Raw genomic sequence first — 14,003 nt, 5'->3', positions numbered from 1 at the left:
ACTTGTTGATGGAGGGTTTGAGTTCAGTTAAGGATTGTGTTATGCATGACAGAAGGGCATAATGCTGATGAAGTGAAGGCCTTACAAAGAGCAATAGGATCTTGGCTCTGACAGCTGTAATTCACTGACAGCCGGGGCTTACGCTGCAAAACCTAAAACAGCCGCTGACATTCTGCTCTCTCTGTTCTGACACCCTACTAAAGAGAGAGAGAGAGAGAGAGAGAGAGAGAGAGAGAGAGAGAGAGAGAGAGAGAGAGAGAGAGAGAGAGAGAGAGAGAGAGAGAGAGAGAGAGAGAGAGAGAGAGAGAGAGAGAGAGAGAGGGAGATAAAGCGAGAGCGTGTCACACATCTCTGCCATTAAGTTGTCAAACGGTTGCCAAATTACACTAGGTCATCATTATTTTTGCAGGATTATACCCTTGAGACAGCAAAAGTGTGCAATGTACAGAAGAATCTTTAATGTCAGTCCAAAATCTTTGATATTCATTATCTTGTTGCCCTGCACCACTGAAAGTTGAATGACTGACAGATGGTAGAGCAGCTGTGGAGAGTTATGCGCAAAGCTGCTATTTACTTGAATCAATGAGAAAAAATTTGACAGATGCCTCCACTAGCAAATTGTGGCAGCAGTGGGCTTATGCTGCTGATATAATGTGTGAACATACAAGCAATGTGTGAAGCTCCTCTCTGCCATTGCTCTGGTATTGTGTTGAACCAGGAGAGATGAGACTAAATAAGTCAAGACAGTGGACAACAAAATGGATTTTACTCCGGCAAACAGATAGAAATATCAGCTGTTTATTAATTAAAAACTATATATATATAACCAGACTTGACTTGTAACAATAGTTTGGCAGTATCCTATTCTACTATGTTTGTTGAGAATAAGTGTTATACAACATTTTACCTTCATGAATTGACCAACACAAGACGTGCTGAAATGGCAGCGCTGCAGACTTGAACATTCTGTTGTAACATTTCATTAAAACCTGTCATTAAACAAGTATCCACTGAGGTGGTTACATCAAAAACTGAGGTCATTCAAAGTTTGAGACCTTAAGTTGAACCAAAAACAATCGGTAAACTTTGGCATACACCAATTACCTCTCACTTATGTCACACTAGCTGATCTTTCACCTGTTGCAGAATGTCCTTAAATAAGTTACATTGAATATATAATGATTTGCACTAGCCCTAACCCTAGTTAATGTTCCAGTTACTAGATCTCTGTGTGTGACTGTGGCTTACTGGTAAAAATGTACTTACATACAGCTCTCTGATGCACAGTGCTGAGGAGTGTACTGCATGATTCAGTGACTCTAAGAGGGCAAACAAAGAGCATCAATACTTAATCACCTCTACCTGAACAACTGTTGCCTTGTTTCTGTGAAAACACAATTCCACTAGGGATACGTTAACAAATAAAGAAATTACTGTTTCATAACAAGAAAACACACTCTTGCATTAAGAATCATATTATTGTCATTAAGATATAATTAAACAGCATGTACCATGCATTAAAATGAGGCATATATTTCTCGGAAGAAACATTGTAGTCACTATGAGGAGATGTTCATATGCAATTAATGTGGCAAGTGTCCCTGAACAAATTACAGTATATAATGATTAATCATGCATGCGCTGCAGTCATGCATGTAATGAGCTCAAAAGCAAATTTCGTGAACTCACTCATGTAAGGTTGAACCGCACAGGAGCTTTATTATGAATTAATGACCCTTCAGATAAGATTATAAGTCCAACATTTATATTGTTAGAAAATAGTAGATTTTAATAGAATGTGTCACAAATTGTTGAATATTAGCTGAAATTATTTAGTGCAATTGAAATGTTTGCCATGTTCAACGTTTGGCCAGACAAAGGCAGCAGTGGTCCACTTAGCAGCCTGCATCAATGCAAAGCTGAATCGACGACTATGTATTCACTTGGGTATAAGGAACCTAAAGATACACTAGTTTAGGGTTCATATCAGGTCCTGTTGGGTGCAATTCATGAAAAAGTATGATTGTAATTGTTGGATTAATTATTATTGTCTGGGTTTAATCACATTTTAATGGAAGTTTTGTCTGTTATGTAATCAACTATAAGACTCAGTCAGTGGCGTCTTAATGGTGTGGAAATGTGTCACTTGGCAGCTGAATGCTCCATTCATGTCTCAATGCAAGGAGAGAAGTCAGGTTTAAGTGCCAATTGAAGGTTTAAGTGAAAAAAACAACAACACAACCACTTACAATCCAGGATCCAGGGTTTCAGAAAGCAGGTTAAATAAAGTCTTAAAATCAGGAAAGAATCATATTGAGCTGAAACAATTAGTTCAAACAACTCTTGTGAAATGTGTCTGCTGATATCATACATCGAGGTGCATTCAGTGATAGTCGGAAATGCTAAAATCCGCTGCCTTAGCCACTTCTGGTGGACACTTTGATGACACCACACGAACAGTATGGAGGCATGCAATGTTTTTTCAGTTTTATCTTACTATGTCTGAAGATAAATCACTAATGTCTTCAATTGTATTGGATTCAGCTTCTACACTGTTTACCCCTGAAACTCCAAAAGTGTTTTGTGGACTCAAACACTTCACAAAGAAGATGCACAATGAACCTCCTGCATAGAGTGGCCACTTGATAAACCGCAATGTTCTTCCGGGGGCATATTTTGCAGAATTATATGACCCCAATTTAGCTACTGAATACTTCCACTGTGAAACACATTCATTGTGGTGAGGAGGGTCCTGAAGGTCCATTGCACATTTCAGATCTTCGCAGGGTGATGAGATTAGGCCTGAGGGGCTGGAAGAGGCAGAGATCAGTGCGTGAGAGTTCATCCCATAACCAGCTCTCAAACCTTGCCCCTGACTCTTGGACAAAGAGCTGATTTGACATTAGACAGACATTCAGCTTGCCAAAAACAATACAGCTTTAGTTAGACTGAGCATCCTCATGTGTGGTTTAGGCATAGTAGATCTCTGGTGGTCAGGGAAAGTCCAACTTTGATGTTTCTTTAACAGTCAAGTACTGTAAGCATGTTTCAGTGACATAATATACACTGGGTCCTGATTGGATCGTATTTATGTGTTTTCCTACTATTACAAATTGTGAATACTTCACATCACAAAATCTTTTTTTGCTAATCAATCTGCTCTTTCAGGTATCAAAAGCTTCCTTTTCTCTACAATCTGAAAATCACTTAAGAAACTTGCCAAAGAGTATCAATACAGATTTGTGAAAGTAGCACACACTAAGTACTCAGTTTACTGAGTACACCCTCTTAAGCTCCTCCATATTAGTATAAATTAGGCTGGATACATTTAAATAGTTTTAGAATAGAAAGTAGTTGAAATTAGTGTTTCAGCTACCAGACCTGAACCTGCTAAATTTCACAGAATAAGAACTCAGAGGCAGGTTTTTGATTTAAAGTGATTTACTACAAACTCAGATGGAATGCGAGTCAGGCTTGTGGAGAGAAAGGCAGGCGGTTGGAAGGGTTTTCTGAGTCTTTGCAGGTCAAATGAAGTGGCAAGGACAAGGCAGGCTGGAGGCTGGTGAGGAGTGGACCTGAAGCGCAGGAGAATATTATCAAAAAACGAAGCAAGACCAGGCAAGGCAAAAAACATTGGAAGCTGGCCGAGATGTAGTATTGCTGAGGTTAATAGACACACAGGAAATACAAGTGAGGGGTAACACAGTGGAAACACTAGAGTGAAGGGACAGTTTGTTGGGGCCTGTTGTAGCCCAGACTACAACAGGCTCCATGTTTATTCATATATTCATATTCATATGTCTCACTAGTAAAACAAATAGTAATCCACATGAACACTAAAACCCATTAACAGCCAGTTTTGCTTACTGGCTCCAGCGCTCAGGGTTAGATGTATCGCTTTAGATGTAGAATCATTCAGTACAGTTGCCTGGTTGAGTTATTTGGTGGATAGAATATTAGATAATATCGAGGTCAATGCAGCCTAAGTAGTAATGACCAACAGGTTTGTTTATATCAGTCAAAAGCAAAATAAAGTGTCATCATGATGTTCTCAAACCTTGTGAGCAGAAATTTAACCGACTGTAAAAGGCTGGATTTGTCAGAACAAAGTCACAGGTGTGAGTTTACATATTTTAGATCTTGACGAAGCAAAAATATCTGAGTGCACCAACTCCTTCCTGTTATTTCTGTCAACAATTGCACCATGTTTTTTATTGCCTCTCGAAGGCAATGATTTAAATATACCCATACAACTGCATACACCTTTTCCGCACTTACTGCTATTTTTGTGGTCATTTCCATTCATCTTTTGTTATTTTTCATGGGAAGAGTATTTGGTATGGGTAACTAACTTGCAGAAAATGTTGATGGCATCTTCACTCTTAATCTCATCTCAAATATTTGGTCTCTTCAACTGGCTTAAACAGTTGTCAATTGCCACTAAAAAGCCCTCTTGAGTTTCTGAATAAATCACAGAAGTAGAGGAGGCATTCATTGGTTGGAGGGGCCTTTGTGATCACTGAAAGTGGCAACATGTCCAGACCAAGAGATATGTTTATATGGTGCTTTATTACAATGTTAAATACATTAGAGAACAAAAAAGATTTAAATTAATGTAATTGTTTAAGAAATATAAAGAAAGATGTAAGTTGTTATGGCGGTCTGAACGCTCTTTTTAAAGAGTTCAGAATGGCATAGAACAATCACGTGGTTTCTTCAGACTCTGAGACCTTCTGCTGAGCAGTGACAAAACCTCTGTAAATAAAGTGAGCTGTTTCAGACAGTGAATTAAAGGTGAATACTGCTTTTTGGTTCCATGAGAGAAGGAGCAGTCAGTGCTATGACACACTGTAGGTTAAGTCACATAGCCTTGAACCAGCTGCATCTCAGACATGAAGACATCATTTATTTAGAAAGTACAGTCAACTTGTGTTTAATGGTCTGTGGTATCCCAGATAGAATCCACTGATGGAAAAACAGAGCTTAGATTACAGCTGTAAACTTGTACTTTGGTGGGTTTTCAGTGGATGAAAAGACATTGCTTGTAAAGGAAAACAACTCAATAGACATTAGACTAAATGAGCCCAAATTAGTCTCCTGGGAGCCAAATTCCTGTCACAATGATGTGCAGCCTGAATGCTCTATTTAACAATAAAACAGAGACCTCACTGTGGCTTCTGTCCTTCTGGCAGCTGTGCTGGTTACTGAGTTTTTCTACAAGATAGCCACATGAACATGAATGTAGATCTTTTTTCCTATATGCTAATATGCCTGCTTATGTCCGTTATTGTAAAGGCAAAAAGTATTATTAAATATGTAATTGAAATTTCAAGATCGCATCCATTCAGGTTTTGTTCTGACTGTAGGGGCCGATCAGCCTGTAGACTTTTTTAATAGTTCCAGTTCAAGCTCTGGAAAGTTAGTGGTGGAGTCTTTGGATTCATTTCAAAGATGAATAGCATCTACACAGTGTCAAGAAAAAGTAAGAGAGCCTTTCGGAATCTTAATTTATTTATGTCACAGATCAATTTATTTTTCATATATTTATTGGATTTTTCATGTATTTATTGAATTCATAACTAATTTAAAATATTCAGTGTAGATTGAGGTCTCTCATCATGAGTCTACCATCCGAAAACCATGGTTCACGGAGCCTGGTGTCCATGGAAGGACACCACTGAGGAACTGGTTTTCTGCAAAGCAAACATTACTGAAGTTTGCCTTAGAGCACCTTGCTACTAAATAACACTGCTGGGAAAATCATTTGAGGACTGATGGAACTAATGTTGAATTCTTTGGGAAGAACAAATGGAAAGAGAATTGAATACCAATAGGAGTATTGGGCCTCATACACCAACGTATTGTCAAGTGGTTTCTTAAATTTTCTCTTAAGATAATTCATATGAAAAAAGTTAATCCTCATTAGCATAGGCCCATTGGAATTAATATACATGTGCCGAGTTTTCATGCTTCATTTTATGCTTTACTTTATGTGACACAATGCAGATGTTCTTCATCCTTAACTAGCCTAATTGCTTTTAATGTCATGAATTCAAATATTTAAAAATAACACATTACACTTATAGTCAAGCTGTAACAGATCTCCGTAAAAGAATAAAAACATCAATTAACCAAATGGAATTCAAATTTGTCAGTAACTTTACCACAAAAGCCCAAAGCAACGTGATGGAAAACATGTTTTCAAAGCCCAGTGAGTGTACTATATAGCCATCAGATAGAACTCCTGGATGTTTGGAAGAGACCTTGTGTCAAGAGTTTACAAATCTGACTGTGTCATCGTTTTTATCAGCCACGTCTATGAGTGACCTGCCAAACTGGAAAACCAGAGAAGAGCAGATGCCAAACTGAGCCTCTGTGCAAGGCAGCGTTTAGAGAGGGAAATGAGAATAGTGAACTCTACTTCACCCCCTCTTCATATGGTCATCTGAGGACGCAGAGATTAAGCCTTGCAGAGCTGTATCACATTTTCAATTACACTAGGCGTCTGGGGATCGTCTCCATCTCATGGACTGACATTCCGGGTTACAACATGATTATTTTGGCATCCATCCATTATAATAACAGAAAGGGGATGAGCTTATTAGATGTGATAGCCTGGCCAGTTTCACTGCAGGGCGTTGAAAGACAGACAGACATGCTCTCGCCATGGTGCTTGTTAAAAACCAAGCAGAAAAGGAAATATTGATTAACCGGATGGACTGGAAATTTTTTTAAAAAATTCTAAAACAATATGTTTATAATAAAGGCAAAATATCCAGGTCCAAGACTTGTCCCTTCTCATCCAAGAGGCTTCTACAGTTCCTCTGATCAGGACCCAGCAATTCAGTTACAGCTGAAGGATAAGGGGCCTGTTTTTAAAAAGAAGAAAGATGGTTTGAAAACTAATGAAAGAAACCATCTTTGTTAACCTGGAAAAGCGATCACAAGACAAAGGAGGTGGTCTGAGGCACAGATTATCAGTCACCTGCTGACCAAAGTTCTCTCCCAAGACACCTCAACACCCATCCACACCTCAGAGGCACAGGGCACATACTACTCACCTGTGACCCTCAATACTCACAGCAGCCATTCACACCTTGACTCAGGGGCCCTCAATGACCCACAAGATGGCCAGAGGGTCAAAGACTTGCATGTTTAACGTAGCGTCTCTCAAGATAACGACACACGGAGGTTACTGTCATCAACTGATTGATTATTTCATCCCTTATAATCAGGATTAGCTAAAGTGGCAATTTGGCAAGGTAGCAAGGCTCACTGGTATTTTAAGTTACAGAACGGTTTCAAAGTCGACGAGAGTTTCCGTGCCTGTGCGTGATTTACAGCAATTTCCAGGATTCCAGATCTGCTTTTTAATATCACAGAGGCTTGACGAAATATCTCTGAGACTGCAGAGCAAGTAGCTTTCCAGATCTGTCTGGACTTAAACTGTTGCATGGTAGCTGGCCTCTGCTTCCAAACTGTTATTCTCATTGAAAATTGTTTGATATAGTCACAGTTATTGTTTAATGATGTTGATGCTGTCTTGTCCTCATCCTGTTTTAGTAATTGGTCATTCATGTTTTTTGTCATAGTTTAGATTTTTGAAATCAACCTAAAATCAATAATAGGTCAGGTATATTTTATTGTCCCATTGGGAAACTTGTCTTGGGCTCCCTCAGTATTGGCAGTTAAGCACAGGGTTGTTGTGGCCTCAGTATGCTCCAAACAAACAAATCTTGTCCGATTGTTTAACAGTGTCTGAAACATCCATACCTCATCGCTCTAATGGTAAAATTCTAGCACATGCATCCAACAAGTACTTCTTCAAAAAAAAATAACTTCTACCATTTTTCATGTCTATTGCCCAGAAATTGCTCATCTGGTCTTGTCTCTTTCTGTGATGATAGACTTGAGTGCCTTTGAGTTTGGAACAGAACTTGTAATTAGGGCCCAAGCACCAACGGTGAGAGGCCCTATTGAAATTGAAAGGATTGTTCTTATTATTTCTGTCCTATGATGACAGTAAGTTCAGTACTAGAGAAAATAATACAAATGTTTCCCTTTAAAATAGACTGCCTTTCCTCGTTTTCCATACTCCCTGTCCTCAGACCTTCCAAACAAAAGCCGTCCTGTTTTCTGGCATTCACACACCTTCAATGTGAAGCAGCAGGAGGATGTTGTTCGAATTGGAAGTTAATTAAGAGTGGACAGTAAACAGTGACGCTGTAATGTATAGATTCAGCAGAAACCTGTAAAGATAAATAGCATAATGAGCATGATCCCTCCCTGTCCATTGTAAAACAAGTGCTGAGCACAAACAGCATCAAAATACTTGTTTTTATTGAATTATGAGGATGATAACTATGAAGATAATGAGATCAATATATGCTAAAACATTTAAACACACAATAGGAGCAAAAAATCATAGTAGTGATGAAAAAATATCTGATATTTTTGCTTAAAAAGCAAATCACTAACTTTGCAGCCATAGGCTGGTATAGCTATCCCTCAATATATAAGGTAGGGGAGATTGTGTGTGCATTCAAACTTAACTTGCTCTCTCATATCCACTTAAATAAATAAATCATCAAGTTAAACTCATGAGTTAAACATGCAGAAGCTTATATTATTAATTATTATCTCAGAACGAAATCCATTTAACGCTTCTAAATGCTGCTTCATAAAAATTATTTCAGCACAGTCGGTTACTGATGTGATTAAAGCTTATGTCATGTCATCCAGCAGAAATCCTTGCTTCATTTGTCACTCTCATTTGCCCAACTTGCTGTGCATGGGGCATGGAGCTCTGCAATCAGACCATAACAGGTAAAATTAATTGCCCCCAGATCCTGCTTCACCTGATTTAATCTGCACACATGGGAAGCAGTGAGTTGAGACAGTGAGGCAGGCCACTGTGCATGGTCTGAGACAGACTGAGAACAATACCCAGCCTCAGATAAAGGATGTTGTTAAAAAATGGATGAGCTGATTCAAGGGATAGTTCATAAAAATATGAAAATTCACTCATTATCTACTCACCACTATGCCTATGGAGGGGTGAGTGAAGTGTTAGAGTCCACAAAACACTTTTGGAGTCTCAGGGGTAAACAGCATTGCATCCAATTCTAATACAATTGAAGTTAATGGGACCTCTTCTTCTGTGGTGTCATCCAAGTGTCCGCAACCCCGAAATTCATATTTTACTCTTACCTGCATCATTTATACCATGGTTCTCATGGACGCACCGGAAAACCGCACACTGTTCAGAGATAGTGGCATTTTAGGACACTTGGATGACACCACACAAGCATTATGGAGGCATGTTATGTTTTTTTCTGTTGAAGTCTTAATAAGGGGTCACTCTGGCTGCAACGCTGTATACCCTTAAAACTCCAAAAGTGATTTGTGGACTCAAACCATCCTTACACCCCATGGAGGGCCGGGTGTATTGTCTTTGGTGTAGTGGTGAGTAGATAATGAGTGTATTTTCCTTTTTAGGTGTATTATTTTGTTGTTGTCACTGTTTGTAATGTAATAATGCAGGTATCCATTTCTGTGAGAAAAAATAAAAAGCTATATGCAGTTAACATTGTATACATGTCTACAAAGTCCAACAAACCATACATGTACAATTTTCACTCATATAGGTGAAAGTACGTCTGTGCTGAGGAGCTGCCGAGTGCTGCACAGATATATTCGATGATATCAACTAAATTACCATGATAATTGTGTTAATACTAAACAAATGTAAACAAAAATACTTGTTGGTATTTTTAAATAACTGAACATGACAGAACAATTTTGATCAAAATGGAAAACAAATATTAACACTACCTTCAGTACAACTGCAGTTCAGTCGGACAACTCACATTTGAAATCAGCTGCAGCACAAAGCTAGAGCTTTGTATCTCGGCTCAAACTTTATCACTTCCCCAGATAAGATTACATTGATATATTGTGGAGTGACGGGCAAATATCTTTAACCCTCCTGTCAAAGCCACCAGGTGTATGCAGGGTGTTGGAGGGGCTGAATCCAGAGGCAGTGATGCTGATGAAGGGCAGTAGAGGCACTGACAAGCAAAGGGGGAGATAGGAAATCATGCATGGGGATGAATTTACTTTTCGGACATGACAGCAGAGTACTCAGGGCGGCTGTGGCTGAGGTGTAGAGCGGTTGGTCGTCCTCCAACCTAAAGATCTGCAGTTCGATCCCCAGTCTTCCCCATCTGCATGCCGAAGTGTCCTTGTCCAAGATGCTGAACCCTGAATTGCCCCTCATAGAACAATAAAGTGCTGCCAATAGATGTACTGTATGAATGTGTGTGAGAATGGGTGGTCATCATGACTAGAAAAGCGCTATATAAATACAAAATCATTTACCATTTACTCATAAACACTTTGGTTTAATCCACATGCAGGGTGATAGGCATCATAGCACCGGGGGTTTCCGATCTATGTCTGCCTGCAATGCGCACTGCCCTCCAATCACATCGCTAAATGCGTGTAGATTTCTTCTGTGTTGTCATAGCGGCTCATTCTACATAAGTGAGCCGCTGTAAAAAAGTGGGAGTACAATTACATTGGGAATGCTAGAACACTAAGAAAGGCAAAGGTGACATCATTCACAAATGTGTGAATGTGATTTTGCTGTTGCCCAACAACAAAAACCCAGATTTCCAAAGTAGCAGATGGTCGCTAGATTGGTCGCTTGTCGCTAGACAAGATTTCACTTGTCACAATAGGGAAGGTGAAAGGTCGCTCAATCTAGCAACAAAGTCGCTAAAGTGGCAACACTGATACAATCACCATGAAGATGGAAAAAACTACAAGCTAAGGGTTAAATGTTTCAGGTTGAAACCCTGTAGAGTGAATACTTGGTTGATAGATTTTCGTTATTCTACAAAGACTGGGGAACTGGAAATCTAATGTCCTGAGCCACCTGCCAATGGAATCTGGCTGAGGGCCTGCTGGGCTGTGATCTAGCTCTCCAGCACTGTCAGTCACATATACTAATACAACATATTTTTTTTCCCCATTTAGGAAATGGTTCAAACTAATGTAATTTACATGCACATACCAGTAATATTATGTCAGTTATTTACTTGCACTTTTAACCTTAGAAAATATTATCTTGGCAAAGCATGATGGATTTGTCTTTTCCTTTCAGCGTTTGTACAACATACAAGTAGAAATATTAATACATGTTGATCATGAGCTTACATAAACCAAACATGTTTATCTCTTCCTGAAAACATTGCTCTCAGTTTGTTTTTGTTACTAAAATTTTTCTTATCTTGCTCAACTGACTATCAAATGTCAACATCTATTTCCCTAGGCCAATATAATTGCATTTTGAATTGTTATTTTATGTGCTCTGTACGTTTTCAATTCTCACATACTGAATCTGCTGCATTGTTTTTTGGTAGAATCCTGATTGATGTTAAAGTAATATGGTGCAGGCTGTCAACTTGTAATTCCTTTGTACTCACCAAACTCAACTATCAAGAGATAGAACCCACTTAGAACATTACTGTTGACATGTTTTCCTCAATAGTACCTTTCTTCTGCCTCCAATGGAATACCCCTGACCTTACCAGTTTTTTTAAACACACATTTGCACACAGTAAGAGCTTACAAAATACCCAGTTCAGTCGGACAACTCTATGTCAAATGTTAATTACAACAGTGGAACCTGTTAGTGTTTGGCGTCGAGATCCCAACTTTATCATTCCCCAAGATATGATTACATAGATATGACGCCCTGTCAGAGCCTACAGGTGGATGCTGGGGTGGTGGAGGGGCTGAGGCAACTGGAAACAATACTGATGCAGCAGTGGGGTTAGTAGCTATCTCGTAAGCATCCAGCTCCATTTGCAGATAAAATCTGTGAAAATAATTGGCTGTCATAAGACAGTTGTAGAGATGGTTACTGTACACATGTTTGTTTTATTTTAGGTTTTGTTCTACCCGGATGTAACAGCAATGTTGTGTTATTCACTACAGGAATTAATGAACAGCATTTTAAACATGTACTTTTTTTCTTGATGAATGTATTTGGGTCATTCTGCCATGACAGGAGGTTGGCATTCATTCCAGTGTGAGAAATGTCAGTGCAGTCCCCTGCAATCCACTAGACAAGACTAAAGATGGCAGTATAGTGATAGATCCAGGTATCTTTAGGAATGACATCCATATTGAAGAATCCATCCATATATGTCTTTACTTCTATCTCATACTGCATTAAATCTCCTCAGTGCCCAGCACTCTTACAGCCTTTTTGTGATGACATTGAAAATGAGATAGGGTACAATGTTGTTCCAGGACAAGCAAGGCAACAGAGCCTGGCCAGTTAAAGCTAACAGACATGCAAAGCAAAACTGAAGTGGAAGAAATATATTTTGTCACATCTCAAAACAGCATTCTGTCCCATAACATATATCTGGTACTGCATCTTGTGATTAAAGTCCCTCTTCTGGCTTTAATAAACCATTATCTCTAGCAGCTAACTCATCTTCTGACTGATGGTTCTCATATTGTAGGCAATGGCCATGTCCCATTGACAAAGGCTAGGGGTTATCAAACATAATTTTGGATGACAATGCATATGCCTATGAGATTATCCTGGGATCTTTGACGATTGACTGTAGCTACGTCAAGCTTGAACTTGACTCTGACTCTACAATTGTAAAATCAATTATCAGGTTACATCAGTATTGTTATTGATAGCTCATTGCACCAATGAGAAAATGTGAAATTTGTTATAATGGAAAAAGGACAATTAGAGAATTTACAATGGATGAAATAAGAGGCAAGTTATTTTTTCCAAATTTGCAGGTACATCGCTCTGCAGAAAGAAATTCGATAAAGACAAAATAACACAGATAAAAATAATCATTAGCTGCACCCTGGTTTATTGTCATCGTAACTGCAATTGGGAAATGCAAACTCAGCCAAAAGGGGAAAGCAATAGCTCTGGCAGAATGGACAGGCTCTAATCAGACTTATTCTGGGTACACTGACTATCAGGATTTGGCCATCAACCGGCCAGCTGCCCAGGATGCACAGTGCCAGCCAGAGAATGACTCACACTTTGCCACTGGTCATTAACTTGTCACCAGAGTCTCAGAGTGTTGTTAGTAATGACAGGGCAGGGCATACATGGTTGTCTCTGTGCACATACAAGAGCCACTCAAGAGACCTGTAATTCACTCAACCTTTGATTTTGGTGCTGTGTGATTTGCAGAGTAGATCTGGTACAAGTATCACAAGCCCCATCTCCCACAGACTTGGCTACTCATCATGCTGGTTGGGGTCTGATATGTCCACATTATTACTATTATTAATAATAATAATATCATTACTATCATCACCATGTAAACATGTATAAGGCCAGCAATGTTGCTGCATCAGCTCTAATTTAATTTCACAAAATTTTTTTTTCCTATAAATCAAATTAAATGAAAGACAATAATACTTGGCCAGAGATATACTTGAGAAAAACAATACACATCGGTAAGGGCATTAAACCCATACTTAACCTGGGGTACAGAATCATGCAGTGTCCTTTTTGCATGCTTTTTTTTTTTGCTGCCATTTGCACTGCTGAAACTGAAGTGCAATGAAGCTGTGACCCAATTTGTCTATGAAGCTTGTCACTGCCCTTTCTGCTTTCTCTCCTTGGGTCGGCTGACCTTTTCCTGCTGGGACTTGCACTCATGGAGGGTTGTTAGAGTTATGCAGTGGCACCTGTATATGTCTTACCAAGGCTTTCCATACGGACCAGTCACTCTCTTTTGTAGGTTCCTCACCTCCAGGTTTGGTTTGGTGGGACTTTTAGGCTGTTACACACCACAAACCCACTTTTCACTCACAAATACATGTCACTCACTACTAGGGTTGCAAAGGGGCGGAAAGTTTCCAGTAAATTTCCGGAAACTTTCCGGAAACTTTCCACGGGAATATTAAGCTCGGGAATTTTGGGAATTTTGAAAAAAAAAAAACTA

Source organism: Limanda limanda, chromosome 18, assembly GCF_963576545.1.
Source record: "Limanda limanda chromosome 18, fLimLim1.1, whole genome shotgun sequence".
NCBI classification, from domain to species: Eukaryota; Metazoa; Chordata; class Actinopteri; order Pleuronectiformes; family Pleuronectidae; genus Limanda; species Limanda limanda.
This window is presented reverse-complemented; position numbering follows the sequence as displayed.